The 23,636-nt window shown below is 39.5% G+C and overlaps 1 protein-coding gene across 1 annotated transcript in view; it reads left to right on the forward strand.

Annotated features, from left to right (window-relative positions):
- The first annotated feature begins 3,971 nt into the window (after positions 1–3,971).
- The window catches only part of LOC117304892 (microcephalin-like), a 46,673-nt gene continuing 27,008 nt past the window's right edge, over positions 3,972–23,636 (forward strand). Inside the window, exon 1 of the mRNA XM_033789539.1 lies at positions 3,972–4,073. The gene's annotated coding sequence lies outside the window, so the exon portion shown is untranslated. The remainder of the gene's footprint in view (positions 4,074–23,636) is intronic.

Consider the following 23,636-nt stretch of genomic DNA (forward strand, 5'->3'; position numbering starts at 1 on the left):
TGTATGTGGACTTGTGGCGACGGGTGGCTGAGGTTCATGTTGGGTAGAGCTTCATGGTGTGAGGTGAGGGGTGTTTATGTTGCGAGGGGGTGTCGGTGTAGTGGGGCAGAAACCCTTTTGCTGGGAGATGAGGTTGGTGGTTTGATCCAGAATAATGAGTGTACTTGACCATCAAACTGGTTAAGACATACAACTTTGACCCATTAACTAAGTTAAGGAATGTTTGACCCTGAAACTGGTTTAGACGTAACAATTTTGTCCCATTAACTAAGTTATAATGAACGCCTTTGAACCTCAATCTTAGTTAGACGAAACAAGTTAAACCACAAACTTTGTTGTAATAAAGCGAATGTTTCCGATCCTCGAAATTGGGTCAGACGAAACCAGTTTGACCCAGAAACTTGGTTAGTGAATGCATTTGACCCACAAAATGGGTTCGACGAAACTGCAAGTTTGATTATAAAGAATATGTTTCAACTGATTTGGAAGGATCTAGGAAAGAACATTCTTGACCCACAGAACTTAACCCACAACGTAGGTTAATAGGTGAGTCTGTTGCACGCAATATACTTCCGGTTGATATAGTCGACGTTTTTTTGATTGTCTTTTTCCATGGAAACCAGATATTGTTTGGTTTTTGTCTTGTCTTGGAGCATCAAGGAACTTGTCTCTTCAGAAAGGTTTACGTTGTTTCTAACAAGAGTGAAACAAAGTCTTATTATGATAGTGTTTGACGTAACAGGGTTTTAATTTGTATTAAAAAAACATTAGTTTCGTTTTGTTGGCCTTTGCTTTTGTGTGGTTTCCAGGGCACTAGGGTTTCGCATTGGTTTGTTTGATTGAAAACTGTTGGTGCAGGCATGTTAGGTCTTGTCGAGTGACGTTGGTTTAAAAACAAAACAAGCGATACTCTCTTGTCAATTATTGATTTGGAAATGTTAAAGGAGAGTCGGGAATTACGTTTAAATCAAACCCTTTTTGGTCGTAAATGACTTCAAACTAAATTTTTATTTTTGTGTAACAATTTTCTTAAATCATTTGTGGATAAAACTTGGAGGAATTCGGATGTTCACTGTTTGAGTCAAGTAAAGAGAACATCCCGATAATGAAAATGTAGGACTCAAACAGGAAATATACGTCTCCTTTCGTTAAGTGAGCATTTTAATTTGGATACCTTTGTGTCACGGTCAATTTCACTCAACGTCTTGTAGAAACAATGTTTAGTTGCCCGGCTAGGCTTCGCCGGTTTGTGGATTGGTTGCCCGGCTCGGCATGGCCGGTTTGGGACTCGAAGTCCCAGTGGCTAGGCATGGCCAGTTACGACCAGTTTGGGAGAAGGAAGTGGGTGTATTGCCCGGCTGGGCTTTGCCGGTTTTGGGGAAGTTCCATGTTGCCTGACTAGGCGTTGTTGGTTCCAGTGGATTAGTTGCCCTGCCCGGCTTGGCGTGGCCGGTTTGGGAGAAGCCCCAGTTGATCCGTTGCCCAGCCGGTTATGGACAATTTAGAAGTCTCAATGAATTGGCGACCATCAGGAGCAAGTTCGAGCAGTGACCATTTTGTCGACCACTAGTCAATTTTCCATGGTTACCTACGCATGATGCAATACATCCGTTAGTCCGTCACTCCATGGAGGTAGAAATAAATCGATTTTGACCCAAGACAAAATATTGGGTTGACCATCCGCTGTTTGGGGCACTCAATACAGCCATCACCGCGGCCGCGATCGATAGAAATAATCATGTGTTTTCAGAATGAAATTCGTTTTGGTTTTCCATGAAGGCCTCTCTTCTCTACTGCTGCTTAAAAGTCCTTGTATATTTCTTGGCACATTAACAAACTGCTTCTTCCTGGTTTGGGTTGGAAGGGGTCAATGACCGGAGGTAGAAGATGCCAGGTCGACGAACGTTAACAAGAGATGCTCAGATATCCACTAGCTATCTTGTAGTTCCAGGAAAAGGTTTTTTGTATAATTTGCACGCAGATGTGTTTCTGTATTGGTATTGACTGGAGGGGCAGTGTAACGTCGTATTGACTGGCTATCAGCTGTAGGAAGTCATTAGTTGCTAACGGATGTCAACACGTTATCCTTCAACCGGGCTGATGTGTTATTCAAAACCATGATTTGGCATGAAAGTAAATCTAGTTTGATATTGGACGTTGGACATTCACACAGCGAAAGTATAATTTTTATTATTGGACATTGAAAGAAACTGGACACTATTGGTAATTGTCAAATACCAGTCGTCTCACTTGGTGTATCTCAACAACTGCATAAAATAACAAACCTGTGAAAATTTGAGCTCAATCGGTCATCGAACTTGCGAGATAAGAATGAAAGAATAAATACCCTTGTCACACGAAGTTGTGTGCGTTTAGATGGTTGATTTCCGGACCTCGAATTCTAAATCCAAGGTCTCGAAATCAAATTCAGAGGGAGCCGTTTCTCACAATGTTTTATACCATCAACCTCTCCCCATTAATTGTCACCAAGTAAGGTTTTATGCTAATAATTATTTTGAGTAATTACCTATAGTGTCCACTGCCTTTATACTATACACCGAATGTCTATTTTTTGTTATGACAGTAAAGTTAGTTTGATATTGGACGTTGTACATTCACATAGGTTTATACAGTGAATGTCTTCTTTGTGCTATGTTAGTTTGATATTGGACGTTGTACATTAATAGGTTCATACAACGATTGTCTATTTTTTATTTCGATATTCGCTGTATCAACCGTACGTGAATGTCCAATAACGATATAGCAAAGTAGAATATTATTCGGTGTACAAACATATTTGAATGTCCAATGTCCGATATCAAACTAAAACTTTACTTTCATATAACTGGTGGGAGCTTGCACATATCAAATTTGTTTTTGGGGAGGGTCGGAATGGTTAATTAATGCACCCCAATGGGCAGGATATTGTTTGACCCAAATTCAATTTAAGAGTCTACATCCAATTGGACGTTCAACCGCTCCCATAAATGAACCCCTTCTTATAAAAGAAAAGCAAATAAATATGTCTCCGTCCAAGCACCCCCCCCCCCCGCAGACCTGACACAATCTTGATTGTTTCTCTCGTGAGTACAATAATAAGCCGAGGTATAATTGAACTGGATAGCTTTCCCCAACCACACTTAAAGACAACCATCATTCTGACTTCACAAATCAAATTCACATCCCGTCCAATAAGTAACTAAGGGGGCAATCCTATTTGCGAACTGGTAAACAAGCTGTTCAGTTCAATATATTACAGGTGGAATCAGAGTCGACAGGTTGGCTAGACACGTCAGTCAAACACAGTTTTATTGATCGATTACTGTGGTTTTAAATTTTCGAACTCTGGTATTCGATTCTTTGTTGCACAGCAAGTTTGTATTTAAATGTAAACTTTAACTTAAAGCTGTCAAAAGTACCCCCTTTAAACCTGATGAAAAAAACTATTGCAAACTGATAAACAACCAATATGTTAATATTGGCTTTAATGCAGACCATGCAGTATATTCGTTTAAAATTCAGTCGGCACGCTCAAAACGTATTATGTTGAGTACCATTCATGTACATGTATGTGATGTTTGAAGCTGCATGATGTGAAGGATAAGAATAAACTATCAATTAGTAAACTTGCGGGTACAACCATTTTATAATTCTCTTTTGAGGGAGTTTTGGCCCTGAAAAGAGCCGGTTTGGTCTTGACGTTTCAAACAGTGCTCTCCAAAGAGCTAAATTGGTATCGACGTTTCGAACAGCACTGTTCGAAACGTCGATACCAAAACCAGCTCTTTTCAGAGCCAACACTCCCCACAGAAAGAATTATTACATCATGGTTGTACCCCCAAGTACACGTTAACTATTATTACTCTGATCATCTTCAAGAGAAAACCTGTCATACATTGTATACTTATTATACACCTTGTGGTATTCATCAGGAGGACCTGAATTCGACTCTGACTCTCGTACCGTATTTGACGATGTAATCGATACCGTCTCCAGCCACCACATTCCCTGTCTGTTGATCCCCGTCAGGTGCGGTATCTGACCTGTCACCGGATATTCGACCCTAATCACAGGTGAGTCTCATAATCGAGTCTTGGGTGTGTCACCAAACCTCGAGACAAGACAGGTAGTTAAGGGTGTCTAGTGACCGCCAAGCCACGGCCGGACCGGGCTGACCAAATCCCGGTTATAGTCCTAAATACAGAATATAGTCCCGCTGAACCATGGATGCTGAACTTGAAGTTAGACAGATAACCCCCAACCCACTCCCCTCCCAGTCTAGACGGTCATTGACTGGCGATCCTAGACCCAATCTCCTGTTTGTAGACCGTTTAACATTCAAAACACAACATGTAACACCTTTAAATCTATAGACATGTAAACACTGCCATTAATTTGACATTGATTGACGGTTGTTCCTAAACTTGAATCCGTTATCATTATCTCATCGCTTTCCTGTCCACAATTAATTTATCCGAAGGATTCAGATTTGCAATCCTCAAAAAAGTTTGTTTAAGGTGTCCCTTTTTGAATCGATTTAGAAAAGAGAAGAAAAAACATTGAAATGCATAACGGCCCTGGCATTCTTAATGTTCAGAAAAAAAACAATGATTAGCTGTTATCTTCCCACTCCAATCCAAGTCTCCATGTAGTGTTGTTCCTCACATATCGAAAGATTTTCTGTTCTTAACCAATAAGATTTTCGTGCCAGCTCTTTTGAGTGATCTGAGGGAAAGTTCTGGGTCAAAAAGCATTTATGGACCAAGGCATCGCCCTCTTGTCATTGGGGAATCTGTATAGTGTAGGCCAATCTCTATTTTTAAGTAACTCGAGGTGTATCCGTGATAACGGTGCAACAAATCGTAATTATTGTTGTAAGTGTAGGCATATCCATATTAACGTTGCAACAAATCATTATGGATAAAAGTGAATCATCAAATCGTCACGGTTGAAAGTGTATCCGTAATAACAGTGCAACAAATCGACGGTGTAAGAGTCGTAACGTTTGAAAGTGATTCCGTTTGTAACGGTGCAACAATTCGCAATGGTTGAAAGCGCGCTATAACGGTGCAAAAGTCGTAATGGTTAAAAGTGTTTCCGTTTATAACGGTGCAACAATTCGTAATGGGTGAAAGTCCGTAAAAGCCGTGCACTAACGGTTGAAAGTGTATCCGTAAATAACGGTTCAGCAAACTGTTAGTTATGGTTGAAAGTACGTAATAATGGAAGGGGTTCCGTTAAGGAATATTCCCTATATTAATTTGAGTCAGCAACGCCGTGATTGAGTGAGTGAGTAATCTGAATGATTGCTGATCTTAAATTAAACGTGGATGCAAAATATTAAAACTAATTAGAATCCCTAATATTTGATTACAGACACTGGACACAAGTATTTTCACTTGGTTATCCACACATAATAGGCCTACGTTTCCATTGCTCGCTACCAAGTAAGTTTTTAATGCTAACATTTTTTTGGAGTAATTACCAATAGTGTTCAGTGCATTTAAGTTCGTTGGTCCACGGTAATCAAACTAAACAGTTAAAACCATTTGTTTAAGTAATTGCTAAACACAATGTATCATTAGACCGATGTCGCGGTATTGGCATGATCAGTCTAGCGATGCTTTCAGGGGGAAGTTCGAACTAAGGACACAATAAAGTGAAGCGAGCGAGGCCAAAATTGTTTTGGCCGTTTTTCTTCGGGGGTTAGCCCTCGCCTGAGGCCGAGTACCTACGCCCTTCCCAGCCGAATTCGCACCCCTTAATTCATTGCAGAGAGACCCGGTCTCCAGGCGGATATTCCTCGTTCAAACTGCTACCTGTAATTATCTCGACTGGTAATTACAATGACAAAGGAGGGGTGTGATGGGGTCATATTTAGGGGGTCAAGGGAGACTGTTTTTGGGGGGTCCCACCCTCTACCCCGGTCGGTACATAATTCATTAGAGTCTTCTTTTTTCCATCTTGTTTAAAATATTTTTTTGTGAGTTTATGAAACAGGATGTTTATCGTATATGGATAATTATTCCCCCATAGGACCTAAAGGTTGTTTTAAAGATTGAATCAATAAATAACTCATCGGATTATGAGCATTTGTTTGCTATGGTCAAAATTGTTCACATATTTTCGGTTTTGGGAAAAAAGTTGTGAAAAACTTTTTAGGGAAGGTGCTTTTTGAAAGGCGGATGTAAACTCTGTAGGACATTGACAGTCTCTCTTTTGCTTTCTAAACTTCAGTTCAAAAAAAAATCTGCACTCTGGCAAAAAGAAAGAGGCACCACTCAGTTTCTTGAACAACTGCTAGATTTGTACTTGAGGGTGAAGAAGATAGCTGCCGCCGATTTCACAAGACGCAAGTTAAATCCTATCTCTAGTAAGGACGAGTATAGGATGAATTCAATGCGTCCTAACGTCTAAGGATACGGAACTTAACTCGTCCTGCCGTCGATTTCACAAAGAGTTAGGACTCGTCTTCTCTCGAGTTAGGACGAGTAACTCGTCCTAACTTAGGATTAATCTTAAGGTCTGCATGCTACAGTGCAGGGTTGGGACTCGTCCTAAGTCCTAAGATTAGTCTTAAGTTGGGAAGAGTTTTGTGAAATCGACGGCTGAAGTCCTAAATCCTAAGACTCATCTTAATTAAGGAAGAGTTTGGAGAAATCGACAGCAGGCCTGATATGCATGATTCGTTGTTGAAACGGCAAAGGGCACCAAGGCATTTTCTTCTCGGTAAAGGGCATGCCCAATCGCCTTCGTTGCCTCCGTGAAGTATCAGAGGTTAGGCTACTAGAAGTTCTTATCAGTTGGACACGCACAGTTTCAGTGAGGTATAGTCACAAAAAGTGACGAATTGCAATCAATCAATGCGAATTAATTATCGGGAAGTCATCCTCAATAGAATATTTCCTAAAAACCTTGTCCTTTTTCTTCTATCCCAGTGCAATAACCATGTGCTTTGCTTGTTAAAAGTTTATACCTACATTGTCCTACATGAGTTCCACATTGGCTCATTCCAATCTGCTAAGCACACTCAAGTTTGCTTAGCGGGCACAGGGTACCAGCTCAGTGTGCGTTGTCCGGACGGATCTGTGGACGAAGGTACAGCATACATGAACCTATCTAAGAAAATTTACACCAGTGTACCATAAAACCATGGTCCCAAATTCATACAGCTGATTTAATACAAAAAGTTGATTAGCAAAACAAAATTTTCCTTAAATACTACGTCTCCTGCATGTACGTCTCCTGCATGTATACATGCAGGAGACGTAGTGTTTAAGGAAAATTTTGTCTTGCTAGAATGTGTGGCTGGTATCCTGCTCATTTCTGCTCAGCAAACACATTGTTAAGCAATGTATGCTCTATGAAAATCCTTAAATATTCTCTGCTAAGCAGAATGAGCAGGATACCAGTCACGTATTATACAAGTGACATGGTGGTTTGGCTGGTAACCTTATTCTGGTAAGGATAATTTTGTTATGCTTAGCTCTATGAAATTAGGCCCTTTTATCTGAATGAGGTTCGTGCGGGCATGATGTACATATTATAAAATCCCTCATTAAACGAAGCGGCTGATTGCCTCAAAAAACCTTCATCTACATTACAGGATGGCCTTGCGTTTTATATACAGTACCCTGGTTGATAGAAAAGCATGTCACGACATGTCTCTGGATGCTTTCCATCATTAAAGGCACTGAACACTTTGGGTAATTACTCCAAACAACTAGTAGCATAAAAACCTACTTGGTAAACGATCGAGCAATGGAGAGCTGCTGATGTATTGTGAGAACGGCTCCCTCTGAAGTAACGTAGTTTTTTTGAGAAAGAGGTAATTCCTCACTCGGAGTTTGAAAGAGACTTCAGGTCAGAACAACGTAACGACAAGTTACATGGAGAAAGGGTGTGGGCAAAGAATGTGTATAATTGTGTTTTATGACGACTTCGTAGACACTCAAGTTAGATTGGTTTGTCAGGTATCATTTTGGAATGTTAACTTCTGCATGGGAAATTGAAAATCAATCAATGAATCAGAGGGAATTTAAATGTGGCGCCAAAATCAACCAAAGTTGTTCAAAGGCGCTCAAGACAGTTAGATGAAATTAATTTTGATACACTTGTTGGAATAGAAAACATTTTTGAGGAGTTTCTTGAAAATGTGAACAGTGTTAGCATCCTTGATGTGGTTAGGGAAAGTGTTTCATTTTGGGGGTCCAAAACAGGAGAGTGAGCGATCTGCAAACGACACAGCATGGGGTTCTGGGCACGATAAACTGATGGGAAGACGTGGATGATCTAAGCTGTCTGCTTTGTGGAAAACGTTGACACTGAGCTTTTTCTAGCAACATGCCGTATGTTTTGTCGGGAGTCATTTTATTGCCTGATGCATTTAGTTCTGTTCACCTTGAAAAAGTACTTTTGAAGAAGTACTTTTGAAACAAGCACTTTGGAAAAAAAAAAGTTTATGTTACTGAACTCTAAAAATTCAGGCTCAAAATTGATCCGGATCCAGGTTCCTTGAGGCCTAATGGGTCAGTATAACTAGCTAGGAATATGTACGAATGATCCCTAAATGGCTAAATGTTTCTAAGATTCGGAGTTAACATCTGACTTCTGTCCATTTTCTGGGTCAGCTTGACTCAGATATGGGTCAGGTCCACTGGGATCTGGATCAATTCTGACCGGGTACTTGCAGTTGTTGAAGAGGAGCGTAGGGCCTTCTTGCAGGCACACGATTATTTCCTGCTGACGTCTTCTTGCAAGCACACGGCTATTTCCTGCTGATGTCTTCTTGCAAGCACACGACTGTTTCATGCCCATGTGTTCTTGTTCTTGCGAGCATACGACTATTTTCTGCTGATGTCTTCTTGCAAGATTAAGACTATCTCTGCTGCTGTCTTCTTGCAACCCACGGCTATTTCATGTCTACGTCTTCTTGCAAGCACACGGCGATTTTCTGCTGATGTCTTAATGCAAGCACACGGCTATTTCATGACAATGATCAATCGAATGGACTGTTGACAGTCACGTATTTAGCAGTACGGTAAATAAACCCACCCACAGTCCCTGATAGGTTGCATTCGGTGATAAATTATTGAGTGAATTAAGTTTAAAGGTCGCTAAAGGTTTCAGGATCTTGGCACCTGCTTTTATATATCTGTACGTGGCCTTACGCACGTAAGCCTAAAATATGGATCAAATATCAAGATTTCATATTTTCCTGCCAAAATATGAAAAAAATTGTCATGGTTGATCGAGTTGATATTTATAACTCATTGTACTATGTTTTGACAACTGTCCAAGCAAATGAAATATGGTTTTCAAAGGTTCATTCTGTTTATTGTTTTGTTGTTTGATGATGTTTGGTCAAATTTAGGGAAAACCCTGCCATCTTAGTACACATACTAATTTTTCAGGCCACAAATAACAAATAATAATATCACTGTGGCCACTGCTGTCCAACCTCAAGAAAGCATGAAATTGTTGTGTTTATTCATATTTTAAAATTAATTAACTATAAAAGCCTTCTATTTAGTGTGAGATTAATGGCTTACATTTTGTTATTAAAAATAATGACAAATTGAATAGAAGAAAACAAAAGCGTTTTGGAGCTCAGAGACGGCTCAGGTATAAACTATAATAAATTATTTGTCAAGCTTGATTGCCTTTTTATGGCGTCCCCAGCACGGAGCTCATTTTCTCCCAGGTACGTGTTTAATAAGCCTGTGCAAAAATCAAATCTAAGGCCATTTAGTTCATCGGTCGTAAATAACGATGAGCCAATCTTTCTCGATTTGTTCTTATAAAAAAAAATTGCCGTGGACTTTTTCTTCTCCTTCTTCTGTGTGAGTCATGGCTCACTATTTCTCCCAGGGTAGTTGAGAAATCAACCTGCAAAATCCCCAGGGGCCTCCTTATATGAGAAACCAAACTGCGAAATCCCCAGGGACCTCCTTATTTGTACAATGGGATCAGCACGTGCGTGATCAACAGGTGAGGCTGGTACTCGTGTCAACTATTGTTAAGGCTGAACGCTTATTTCGGTATGGTTGGCTGGAAACCAGTTGTTTAGGTTAGAACAGGTGTTGGTGTTTCTGGAGTGACGCATTTTTTGTGTGAACTCAATACTTTTTTTCCTTCGGTTTGTATTGCCCTGCGATATAAACATTATCTAACCCATACCACTCAGTAACAATTTACATCAAAGTGTAGATGGTTTTCTTCTCTTGTTTGAAGTTCGTGAGTCAGTTATCTTGTGGTAATGTGCTGGAGAATCTTGGGCAAGAGTTACATATTAGGTTGACTTGAGAACAAAAGAAGTTCACACTATATAGGGACTTGAAACATTATGCTTTGTATGGCCTCAGTGGTACACCCATTAGGTAACCAATAATTGTACATCTTCGGCTTATATGGATGCAATTGGAGTTCGATTTTGATTTCATGAGTCAGTTCTCTTGTGGTGGAAACTCGCCATGTATCGTTAAGTGAGTCTCTGTGATGCCAGGCATACCCGAAAACTGGTTTAGTAATAGTATGTGATTTTAGCTGGGATTCTGCGTCAGTTTTGACCGATTTACCCGGATGACAGATTCCGGGTCACAATGATCCAGAAATTGGTCAAGATCTGTAATTGGGTCAGTTGTGATCCGGGATCAGTTTGTGATTCCGGATCAGGGGTAGATTTCACAAAGAGTTAGGACTAGTCCTATGAGATATTAAAAACTTAAGACTGGTCCTAATTAAGGACGAATAAATTGTCTTAACTCGAGATAACACTAGTTCTAACTCTTTGTGAAATTCATCCCTGAATCACCAATTGCGTTCAATGACAACATAAATTGTTATAGGGTTGTCCTGTTTCCTTGTAATATGAACGGATAGTTTAAGGTTGCTAACTTGATGGTATATGTGTGTCAGTGGGTCAAGGTGACTTTGCTTTATATAAATTGGCAAGCCGCCATGGAAACGTAGGTAAATACAGTGCATTTTGTTAAAGTGAACGTTTTTCAAGAAAACGACAACACGTGGATATTACACAATGGGTTGTTGTTCTCCTTTGCTGATATTGAAATGTACACAAAGCTAAAGGGGAATTCTATAATAAAATAGATGGAAATTCGCATAAGGGATAACGAATTTTGTTTTTGTTTACCCATATACAGCGATGTGTGTTATCACTGTATACTCAGTACTTTCCTGAGCTCTGTAGTAGAAGTGAGCAGGATACCAATCGAACATATCACATGTGACATGGTAGTTTGACTGGTAACCGTATTATAGTAAGCAACATTTTGTTGTGCTCAGCCACTTTTTTCTGCTTAAGCAGCTCTATGAAATTGGGCACTGAGCTTGATATTACAACGCAATAAATTCAATCGGAAGACAAATTGACAGTATCACCATAGTGATATGTACTGTGACATTAAACTTAACCAAGCAGCTACGTTTCATATGCAACTAAGATCAATCTTAGCTCTTTGTGAAATCGGCCCCAGGTCTCATAAAAATCCAATACAGAGACAATCCATGCACCATTTCTGACAACCGACCAACACCAAACCCCCCTTTAAAAATAGCAACGCTGGTCCAGAGAGTCAACATGACGTCATCGATTCGTAATAACAAGTAAACATATGTAGGTGAAACACCCATACGTGAACTTGAATCTGTCGTAAACAAGCTCATTTTAGCTTGATCTTTGGTCAGTATGAAACACTTGAACCCGGGGTGAATATCTACTATTAATTTTTGGCAGATGCCTCTAACAATACCCCCCCCCCCAGGCCTCATCGAAATGAAAAGAACGTGCGAACAATGTTGCGTTGTTAGTTGATATTGCAACACACCTAGTGATTTCAACAGGGAAGTTACCCTTTCGATTTGTGCGAACGTGGCATTTTTTGTTAGAATTAAAACAGCAATAATTTTGTTTTATTTTTGCAAAGTTTTCGCATTTTCACAACTAGTACATAATCAACACCTACTACACAATCCACACCTAGCAGAAACAATACCTAGTACACAATGCACACATATCCACGCATAGATCATCTCTTCGGTACATATAAAATATAAAGTAATGGCCTGTAGTTAATGGTACCAAATGCTATGTCCGCTACATAAACAGTACAGCAAAGTTGATTGTCAAAAGACCCACACTAAAAGTTTTGAATTTTGAGGCCCAATTATGTAGCACGGTGCTACGGTGCATTTAGCAGCCGCAGCCAGGAACACCGGGGCGAACCCCTCCTCTTTTCGATAAGTGCACTATGGGGCCGATTTCACAAAGAGTTAGGACTCGTCTATCTCGAGTTAGGACGAGTAACTCGAGTAACGAGTAACTGGTCCTAACTTAGGATTAACCTTAAGGTCTGCATGCTACAGTGCAGGGTTGGGACTCGTCCTAAGTCCTAAGATTAGTCTTAAGTTAGGAAGAGTTTTTTGAAATCGATGGCAGGATTCTTTTACATGCGTTACACAACACATGGGACCAATGGCTTTACGTCCCATCCAAAGGACGAAGCAATGGTTAAGTGTCTTGCTTAAGGACAAGTATCACGGCTGATGGGGATTCGAACCCACACCAGAGTTTGAATTCGGTGCTCTTAATCAAATTACACGTTAACAATTGGTACCTGCTCTTAGTACTTAAAGGTAGTCATTTCGGATGTTAATCCATGTGATTTAACTGCATTCAAAACAAGTGTTCACTTATTTTCAAACGACGAATTAAGTTTGGCACTCATTTAAAATTCTGATTCCTTTGGTTTGACTCAATGTATGCAATAAGCATTAACCACGTGAAAACAAAATCTCTAGAATGACAAACCGATTGCGCAATCATTGCGGGGAAATACTCTGTCTATTTTAATCAAAAACATCTTTCATAAAAAAAGAAACCCTTACCAAAGGTGCAGGTACTTGTCACAAAAGGTAAACTCTTGTACTTTGTACTTATTTATTTCGAAATGTTCCAAGCATATCACACGCTCGCACACGCCGAAAAGTAAAAAAATAAAAAAAAAAATCCCTGTTTCTGTACCAGCACGAAACGCTTCGGTAAACTTGTTTTCGCGAGCTTTGTACCCGAGAGTCAACAAAACAGGGCCTGGTATCTAGAGCGTTGCCATGGTAACTGTTCATTCGGTGACAGCTGTGGAGTTGGGAAATCGGTCAAAGCCCGGCTCAAAGTCGAAGTGGGGAAAACCTGGGTGCTGGTATTCCCTTGCACTCCTTTACGTTTGTTTTATCAAATTCAAAGTTGATTTAAAGGCACTGGACAATATTGGTAATTACTTCAAACAATAATTGTAAGCGTGCAAACTTGGTAACGAGCAATGGAGAGTTTTTGGTGGTGTATCACAGTGTGAGAAACAGCTCCCTCTGAAGTAACGTAGTTTTTGAGAAACAGGTAATTTCTCACTCAAATATTAAAAGACTCCAGCTGCAACCTTTTATTTTGCATCTGAAAGCAAACAAAAGTAATGCAACACGTGTGTTTTTTCTTTCATTTTCCCCGTCGAATCCCACCCAGTAACGGTCCAATATGGATAATTATTGGACAATTCGAAGCGTCGTTCCCAAAACAATCGCTTCCTCAATTTGTCCATACGAGACAAGGTCGTGTCACAAACAACGGACAATTGTGGTGTTTAATCGTCCACGTTGTATAGAAAGGTTTTTGAAAACAGGGGTTGGGCGAGTTTCCATGTCTATTGTTTGTTTACTGTGTAAACAAAACTCAAGTAAACAAGGATTGTGTGAGTTGTACACAAAACAAAAATGATACATTTTGTTTGTGCTTTGTCAAAGAATAATAACCACTTGGTCAATGGATTTTCCATTGAACTCGGCCTCACCTCGTAACACATGGAATACTAGTCGATTTCGTGTTATGGTTCTATAGTTAAGTGCAAGGACTCTCTCGCAGTGGAGTGCCGTGTAGATGACCAATTGTGACCAATTGCGCCCAAACTTTCACAGGTTTGTTATTTTATGCATGGGACAAACCAAGTGAGAATACTGGTCTTTGACATTTACCAAAGGTGTCCAGTGCCTTTAATCATACTATTTTGACATCTATACTTTAAATACAAGGTTCAAGTGCTTGCTATCCGAATCATATTGGGGCAGATTTGGTGGTGACTTCTTGGGGAGTACCTGGGTTGTTTTTCTCCCTCAAATGTTCAAATTTTATACCTGGGGAATTATTATCTTTCACAACGTATGAGTTTTTGTTTGAGCTTCGATTTGTTGACAAGAAATGATCAAGGTGTTTATTTGCATTGGGTTGCAAATTAAGTTTGCTTTGCAAATATTTGTTTGTATTTTATTTATTTTGTTCAGGACATTTTTGATAAAGCTGATTCGGTACCTTTATGAACCCTTTGCTATCCTTATATCTTCACATTTCATAGGTTGATATATTTTTAACCGACGATACCTTTTTGAACCCATTGCTAATCTAATACTTCATATAATGATAATTTTTTAACTGATGAAACCTTATTTCGTATGGGACAAAGAGCAGTACATATATAGAATTCTATTATTATTGATTTATTTTTAATCATGTTTTTTACGGGATTGATAAGGATAAAAACATCATTGATTAATTTTAGTCGGACTTCGCTTATTAATTATTAAGTTCATACATGAGAACCATTTTTTTCAGCAACGTTTTTCCCTCTAAAATTAATTAGCGCCTATTTCATAAAACTGCATCTGAAATCGTATATAAACGCAACAGATGAGTTCATTGGTTAGAACATATGCTGGAAAATTTTCATGGTTTTCTCTTGGCCCACAAAACGGATTTAGCCCAAAATTTCACAGGTTTGTTATTTCACAGAGCATGCCTTGTACAAAACAACAACACTGTGACTATTTTGATCAGTTCTACCAATCCTGTAAAAAAAGTTTGCAAAAGAAAAATGTTTGCAAACTTACAAATCTTGTTTTAAAGGCACTAGACACTATTGGTAATTAATCAAAATTATTGTTAGCATAAAAACTTACTTGGTAACGAGCAATGGAGAGCTGTCGATAGTATAAAACCTTGTGATAAACGCCTCCCTCTGAAGTAACATAGTTTTTGAGAAAGAAGTAATTTCTCAGTAAAATATTTGAACTGATTTCGAGACCTCACGGGTGAGGTCTCAAAACCAAGCATGAAAGCACACAACTTCTTGTGACAAGGGTGTTTTTTCCTCCATTATTATCACGCAACATCGACGACCAATTGAGTTCAAATTTTCACTAGTTTCATTGTTATTTTGTGCTATATGTTGAGATACACCAAGTGAGAAGACAGGGCCCAATTTCATAGAGCTGCTTAAGCAAAAAATGTTGCTTTAGCAAAAAATTCATTGCTTAGTACAATCAGATTACCGGCCAAGACTCCACTCAATTGTAATGCTAAGTAAACAACAGCTTTAATACTAGTCATAAGCAATGTATATGGCAGGAAATTTTGGCCAGTAACATGTGTAAATTAAGCGAGATATTTATGTGCTTAAGCAGCTCTATGAAATTGGCCCCTGGTCTTTGACAATTACCAAATGTATCAGTGTCTTTAACCAATATGTATAAGTGCACAAAAAAGCTGAATGGCAGTCCAATGGAAATCAGTTTTCGAGAAAGACTAATGCTAGGGTCGAAACGTCAGGACATAAATCTGTTTCTTGTGTAATGTATATTTCGTAAGAATGAATCACACTGCCTTCTACAACACGTTATTTGTCATAGGATGGAGCGGGGAGCCAAAATCCAAATTGTTTGTTTCTTTAAAGCGACAGACTGGAAGAGTAGTTCCGCTTCTCTATGATTATAAAAACTACCCACGTTCAAACAACAGGAACTACCAAAAAACCACGGCCAATCCTGGCCGACAAAATTAGTGCAGTACCCATTTAATTTCATTTACAAAACCAACATGAACTTGTGTTTTCTCTAAATGTGAATGTTTGTTTTCCATCTTTTTCAAGGGTTATTGAGAAATACAGAAGCATGTAGGTAGAAGAAAGTCACATTCTGATGACTTTTTGATGACTTAGCATAATTAAGGGAATAAAAGGGTAGCAACGAGCTCTTAAACGGCCGTTTAAAACCGGCAGGGTCGTTGCCGTGTGATAAAGGCCCGATTTCTCTCTTTCGCAATGCTCATGTTGTTTCTTGTTGTGTAGTGTGTGAGCTTCTTTTAATTACGGGGGTTGAATTCATCTTTTCCGTTTTTATAATAATTTATCTCATGAGTTTATTTGACTGATCATTTGGAGGTTATACGATAGCGCATCGTCTTTCTAGTTGTTATTACGAAAGTTTTATCCAAGTGCAAATAATTGGAAAAGCTCTTCACCGCACAACAAACAGGAAAGACAACCGCCTATTTTTCCAACCTTATCATCATTGAGAGTAGCACAGCCATGATACGCCGTATGTGGTCCCCAGTTTTATTCATCAATTCATGATTCTTTTTTTAGCTTTAAAAACATCTACGTGGTTTCCTTTTATTTGTTGGCAAAAATCGCGTGTAAGAGAGCATGACACTCTTGAAATAAATATTCATAACCACATCATTGCAATTTTGTTAAACAACATTTTTATTCTGAAACGGAAATCGAGTCGTGGGAAATACGGGGGAAGGTAAATGCGTCAGGAATGTATTTGAAGAGTGAAGATTATGAATCTTTTCCACGAAGATTCAATAGGATGAAACTAAAAGTTGATTTTAATAACTTGCACAATAGAGGAGAATTGTGGAAACATTGGGCAGTATTGTTTGAGGTTTGGGGTAGGGGTTTGGGTTAGGTATAGGACGTTGCTGCCCAAGTATTGGGATCATGTTGACTCAGTGGTTTATGTCCCTGCATGCCTGCCTTCCGCCTCTGCAAATCAGGTTCAAATCCCACCTCCGACCAGAGCCTTGTAAGTGGATTGGGTTTTCAGTCCCTACCTGATTGCGTGGGTTTTCCCCCATTTGGGTTTTCCTCTCACATCTAAAACTGAACGTTTCTGACCTTCTCATTACCCATCCATGCTAAATGAATAGATAAATAAGAAAATAATACCAATGTTCTTTGCATCACATACATGCCATCGCTGACGTCAAACAATGGAGCGTGTACGCCCCCCCCCCCCCCACAACTCTCAACCAATGGTGGGTCTTCGCTCGGCCCCAGCGGCCAGTCTATCCACGACCGCTGGGATGGGCTAATCGCTTGCACAGATTCTTGTTTAGGAAGTACGTCATGTATGCAGTGCATAGAAAATGGTGCAGTGTAAGTGTGATGCATGATGGGACTGCGCAATAATAAACCAATGACAGTGCATGATACGTTTGCCCATCCCAGCGCCTTTGGTAAAGCAAGGCACTGGGGACGAGCGAATGGTGGGTCTTCCTTTCTGACCTCAGTGAGGGCGCTGTGGTGGGCTTGTGACGTCATACAAGGGGTCGACAAACAGATAAAATGTTACGTCTATAAAACCTAAGCTGAATTTTAACATTTAGCTATATTCAGTTATTACCACAGAAAAGAATATCAATGCTTCACATACATGAGGTTATACAAAGTTCACACCAAGTTGAAGCTTTCAATTATTAATTCCATTTTAACATGTTGATCCCGGGAACCTTACACTTTGAAGTTCATATTAAAGGGACTAGACACTATTGGTAATTACTCAAAATATTTGTTAGCATAAACACTTACTTGGTAACGAGCAATGGAGAGCTGTTAATAAAACATTGTGAAAAACGGCTCCCTCTTAAGTACTTTTATGAAAATATAGGGTAATTTCTCATTCAAATATTAAAATACTATTAAAAAGGCCATTAATTGCACATCTGAAAGCACACGTGCGACAAGGGTGTTTTTTTCCTATCACTATTCTCTTGCAACTTCTGACCAATAATTGAGTCCAAATTTTCACAGATTTTGTTATTTTGTGCATATAGTTGGGAGACACCAAGTGAGAATACTGAGGTTTGACAATTATCTAAGGTGCCCAGTGCTTTTAAAGGTATAGGGTACAGTAGGTGAGCCACATAGTTGGTGAACGAGGTTGCATGAGGGTCACCCAGGGTACACCTTCTACAACAATGAGATTTTGACAGGAAAAGAATAGCTCTTATCACTGTTATTACACTGGAACATGATTTAAAAACAATTAATTATGTCATTGTGGAGTTTTCCCCTGTGAAATCGTGAAAGAGTGCACGTATAGCGAAGGTTTGTAACATTAAAAAACCGCAATATTTCAAAGGTCTTTCCGATATCGAAGTTTTCGATGTTCCAAATGACTCAGGTGTATATTATCGCTTTGGAATGATTTGCTAAACGGTGATGGTTACCAGCTAAAAATGATAGGTTGGTGGTTACTGTGTAGCGGCTGGTTCGCGGTAAATTGCAATTAGTTAAGCTTTGGAAGGATAGGGTTAAAGGCAGTGGGAACTATTGGTAATTGTCAAAGACTAGCCTGCAAAATCGGTGTATCTCAACATATGCATAAAATAACAAACCTGTGAAAATTTGAGCTCAATCGGTCATCGAACTTGCGAGATATGAATGAAAGCAAAAACACCCTTGTCACACGAATTAGTTGTGTGCGTTTAGATGGTTGATTTCGAGACCTCAAGTTCTAAATCTGAGGTCTCGGAAATAAAATTCGTGGAAAAATACTTCTTTCTCAAAAACTTTGGCACTTCAGAGGGAGCCATTTCTCACAATGTTTTATACCACCAACCTCTCGCCATTACTCGTCACCAAGATATGTTTTATGCTAATAATTTTTTTGAGTAATTACCAATAGTGTCCACTGCCTTTAATGCTTTCAAATAAATAGTGATAGACTGTCAATGCATTAAGTTAAATCATCAATGTTGCGTAACCCTTCGGTTTTAACAGTCACTTTCAGTTTCTTAAATCACTTTCACAACAATCTGTGTCTTGTTCCCTTTGCGTACAACAGTGAACACCACAGTTTCCCATCCGATTAAGGGGGACAGACTATTCTGCTCAACTTGCCTCGTTTCGGTTACATTGCTTTGGATGAGATTGATTGAAAAATGAACAAAATGGCTACCTACGGATTTATACATACACCAAATTGACAATCGTCCAGCCTAACCTTTCTTTTCTTTAGCCATATCTAATCCTCCTTGTTCTTTCCATATCCCGCCCACTGCTACAGCTTAAACTCAAGGACAGAAAACCCCGGTTCTTAGAAATCGCACACACAAATAAAAAGACCTTGATACCAGTAGCCCCTCGTGATCTTGATAAACTTTCAATTGCAATTATTCACCCGTATAACAAGTGCTGCCATAACAATTCAGCCATCTCCGGGGTCAACCAACTTGTTGTCATCTGGCAAGGACCTCGCTATGTTCCGATACCATAAGGTTATTGACGTGAGGGAAGTGAGTTTATTGTGGTATACTAGTCATTTTCTTATGTCACTACATCTTATGTCATAAAAACAAGCACTATAGACCTTTTCGCGAATACCCATTTCGCAAGCGCTTACTGTTGACTGAGGTACATGCTGGTCTAACTAGCGATCAAACTTGATCGCTAGCTAGACCAGCATGCAATTCATTCCACGCCTAACACGCGCGTACCGAGTATACTAGTTGTACGGACTTTCATCATCCTGCCACCAACCCGGTCAAGTTCCCAGTGTTCTAATAACAGTAATGAATGCTTAAAATTCATCGTGCAAAGGAACCAGACTCTTTTTCTTATATCAGCCTCGGCTTGGTTTGAGAGAAAATAAAAAAGTATTTTTCTATTTGAGTGAGAAATTACTTCTTTCTCAAAGGTACGTTAATTCAGAGGGAGCTGTCTCACAATGTTTTATACTATCAACATCTCCCATTGTTCGTTACCAAGTAAGTTTTTATGCTAACAACTATTTTGAGTAATCACCAATAGTGTCACTGTCCAGGGGTCGATTTCACAAAGAGTTAGGACTAGTCCTAACTTAGGACCAGTCCTAGGAGATATCAAAAACGTATAGCTAGTCCTAAGTTAGAACGAGTACCTCTTCCTAACTCGAGATAAGACCATTCCTAACTCTTGTGAAATCCACACCAGTGCCTTTAACTTGCATTTTGGCAGGTAACAGCTGTTTGTTGCTTTCATATTATGGCGCTATCGGAAACTGAAAGTGGAAATGTGTACATAAAAATATGTCACTGTCGCCTACAAGGTCATGTTAGTGCGAGTAGAATGACGTCATCTTTATGCGTGGTTCAATACAGGGGACTTTTTGGACGCTTGGTGGCAGCAGACTTACCAGGTGAAATAATTTTTTCTCGGTAGTGTACGCATGCTCAGAACTACATAAACAATGGAAACTCACCTAGTAAAGTTGCTGCCACCTACCGTTCTAAAGTCTCCCATTGGATGGGACTTATGAGTTGGAGGCATGGGCCCACTTACATGAAGCCTGTAAGGACAACAAATCTGCTTAGCATGAAATTTCTTCTTTGATAAAATGAGGATTACCAACCAAATTTCCATTCGTTTCACAGTGCTTGTTACTGGTATTCAGCTGTTGCTTTCTTTTTCTGAAAATCAAATGGAAACTTGGTTGGTAATTTTGCTTTATCAAGGAAGATATTTCATGCTAAGCAAATTTTTGTGCTGACAGGCTTTTGTGAAATTGGGCCATGAACATGTTGAATCTGTCCCCAACGGGTGGGTTTTGTCGTGTTGAAGATCGGCCTGTGTACAAAATGGTATTTTGCTAAGCAGAGATTATTAAGCAACATTTTTTGCTTAAGCAGCTCTCTATGAAACTCGGCCCAGAAACCACGGAGGAAGGAGAACTGCCAAACTAGAAATCTAAGGATTGCTACGGTTGCACAGGTGCGCATGGCCTGTGGGATATAGGCTGGCATCATGCCAAGCCAGCGGCAAGGCATTTTACCTTATTCAAAATTGCGTACAACCAAAAATGAAAATGTAATGTTTTCTTAACTCATGACCCTGAAAAAATAACCGTTAAGCATTTTCTGTTTTCAACGTGACCCATTCAAATAGTATGTCAGTATAATAAGGGTAAACTAAGTTTGACATATTACTTTTGATTTCCTATCCTCATAGGTGATTCGCTTATATCATTGGGTCTTTGTGGTTGAAACGTTGACATACTACTCAAATGAGATTTACACATGGTGCTACCGCAAACCTCACCTGATTATAGACCTATTCCCACCGTTCAAAGTTTCAATTAGCTAGTAGGTACGACACTGCGCAAAGGTCGTGGGTTCGAATCCCACCAGAGTATTATGCGTGTGATTTTGTTTTCCAGAACTCGGAAAGAACCGAGTATGAAGTGCTAACACTCATCAGTGTATATTGGTTAAAGGCAGTGGACACTATTGGTAATTGTTAAAGACTAGCCTTCACAGTTGGTGCATCTCATAATATGCATAAAATAACAAACCTGTGAAAATTTGAGCTAAATCGGTCATCGAAGTTGCGAGATAGTAATGAAAGGAAAAACACCCCTGTCACGCGAAGTTGTGTGCGTTTAGATGGTTGATTTCGAGACCTCAAGTTCTAAACCTGAGGTCTCGAAATCAAATTCGTGGAAAATTACTTCTTTCTCGAAAACTACTGCACTTCAGAGGGAGCCGTTTCTCACTATGTTTTATACCATCAACCTCTCCCCATTACTCGTCACCAAGGAAGGTTTTATGCCAAAAAGTTATTTGAGTAATTACCAATAGTGTCCACTGCCTTTAAACCAAAAAGAATATTCTTTATCCCCGATGCAAATTTAACATTATTAAAGAATTAGCTGTTGCACACTGCTAACTAACCAATGAGGACCTGTGGTATTATAAAAAAAATTACAACTGAATGGATAAGTGCTCCGGAAACTAATAAATTAATATTTTCCAATGAAGGAATTTTATTATTGTTAAACCTTCCATATAGTTCGATTTTGTCATCACACGTGTTTGGCAGCGGGTCGCTCCGCAGAATTCGCCAGGGGCGTGTTTATTTGTAGAGGCCGCCTCTGTATGTCACTCAAAGCTCGTGCGAGACAGCACAAAAGATACATTTGGAGCAAGGAAATGGTGATTTATCAATAATGATATTCTAAATAATCCATTTGATCCCGTGGACCTCCCTATTGTCACTCTTTTGTTTATACTCTGCTCAAATTGGTTTTGTACACGTTTTCAAACTGTGGACCTTTCCTGAACCGTGGATATCTACCCGCTCTCGCGCATTGAATATTAAGTAAATACAGTTTTTTTTGCTGAACAACTTCACCTGCTCATTACTGAAAACGCCCGGGCAGGGCCAGTCTTAAACACCATCCCACAACAACTCCTAGAACGAACAGGTAACCTTGAAGAGTTGGGTTCAATGGTTCAATGTAGTCCATTTATGTTGTTACGCTAGTGCGCATCCTGTACTTCTCCAGGCGTGGTGCCCATTGGTAATGCAGGTTGTCAGTAACTGTTAGTAAGAAAGAACCCTGACTATATTGCATCCCAGACTCGATTTGGTTAGGTTGAATTCAATGGTCGGAAATATGGTTTCCAAAACTGAAAGAGGATACGCTGACTTTCGGTTGGCAGACTGAGGGTGTAGCATTAATGCAGCATTTAGTAACACCATGGGAATATCTCTTTGTGAGAAGTGGTGGTTCCGAAAAGAACCAGTAGTTTTAACCAATTCAACGTTTCGATCAGTATGCTGTGATTGTCTTCAGGAGAAAGGAGATATTCACATGTTTCCGCAAAACTCTCTTTAGTTATATACCATATAGAATGGAGCTAGAGCAAGGACTCGACTTCCACAATGCAAAGTTTCAAATCCTTTCATCCCTAAAGTGGTTATAATAGAATCTTAACCAACTTAACATTCCAATGTGCAACCATAATTCATTTTCTGAGGATGGACAGTAATGTCTTGACTAGACCCTTATATGGGTGTATTCGAAGCAGGCTCCTTAAACCATAGCTCTTCCACCACGTGGTGCCTGTCCATATGGCTTGCCTACCTGATGTCAGTCAAGCGGACAGGTAGAAAGAGAAACCAACAGCGATGTACACTTTGTCAACAGGTGTGAATGCAACACGTTAATCACAGTGAGTCACGAGTAGGGCCCAGGTAGTCACGAGACACTCCCTACTCAAGGTCCTTTGGGTTCTACCCCCCCCCCCACCCCGCCTCCCCCAGAAACACAAATTGACGAAAGTGAAAGCTCTTGTTTGTATGAAGCGTTTTGGGGTTTGGTTTGACAGGGAGATGATTCAGCCTTTGATATAAATGAGTTGGAAGTGTGAATTTGAAACGGTGTCAGAAATTATTATTTTTGATCGTTAACGATCGGTTTATGGATTTCAGATGATAGGGTGTGCGGGTTGAAATATTTTCATAAAGATGATGATATAATGGGGATTGGATTTTGAAAGTGGTGAACGCGGTGCAAGTGTGATGGTTTCGAATTGTTTGTTATAAAGGGTGGAAATGTTTTTGAAAATGGTGAATTTGTGGTGAAAATTATAGAACTATTTGTGAAAATGATGGACGTGGTGGTAGATTGTAATCGTTTATGAAAATGGTGGAATAGTTTGTCATTTGTAAAAATGATTGAATTTTTTGTGA

The sequence above is a fragment of the Asterias rubens genome, chromosome 21, assembly GCF_902459465.1.
Source record: "Asterias rubens chromosome 21, eAstRub1.3, whole genome shotgun sequence".
Classification (NCBI taxonomy): Eukaryota; Metazoa; Echinodermata; class Asteroidea; order Forcipulatida; family Asteriidae; genus Asterias; species Asterias rubens.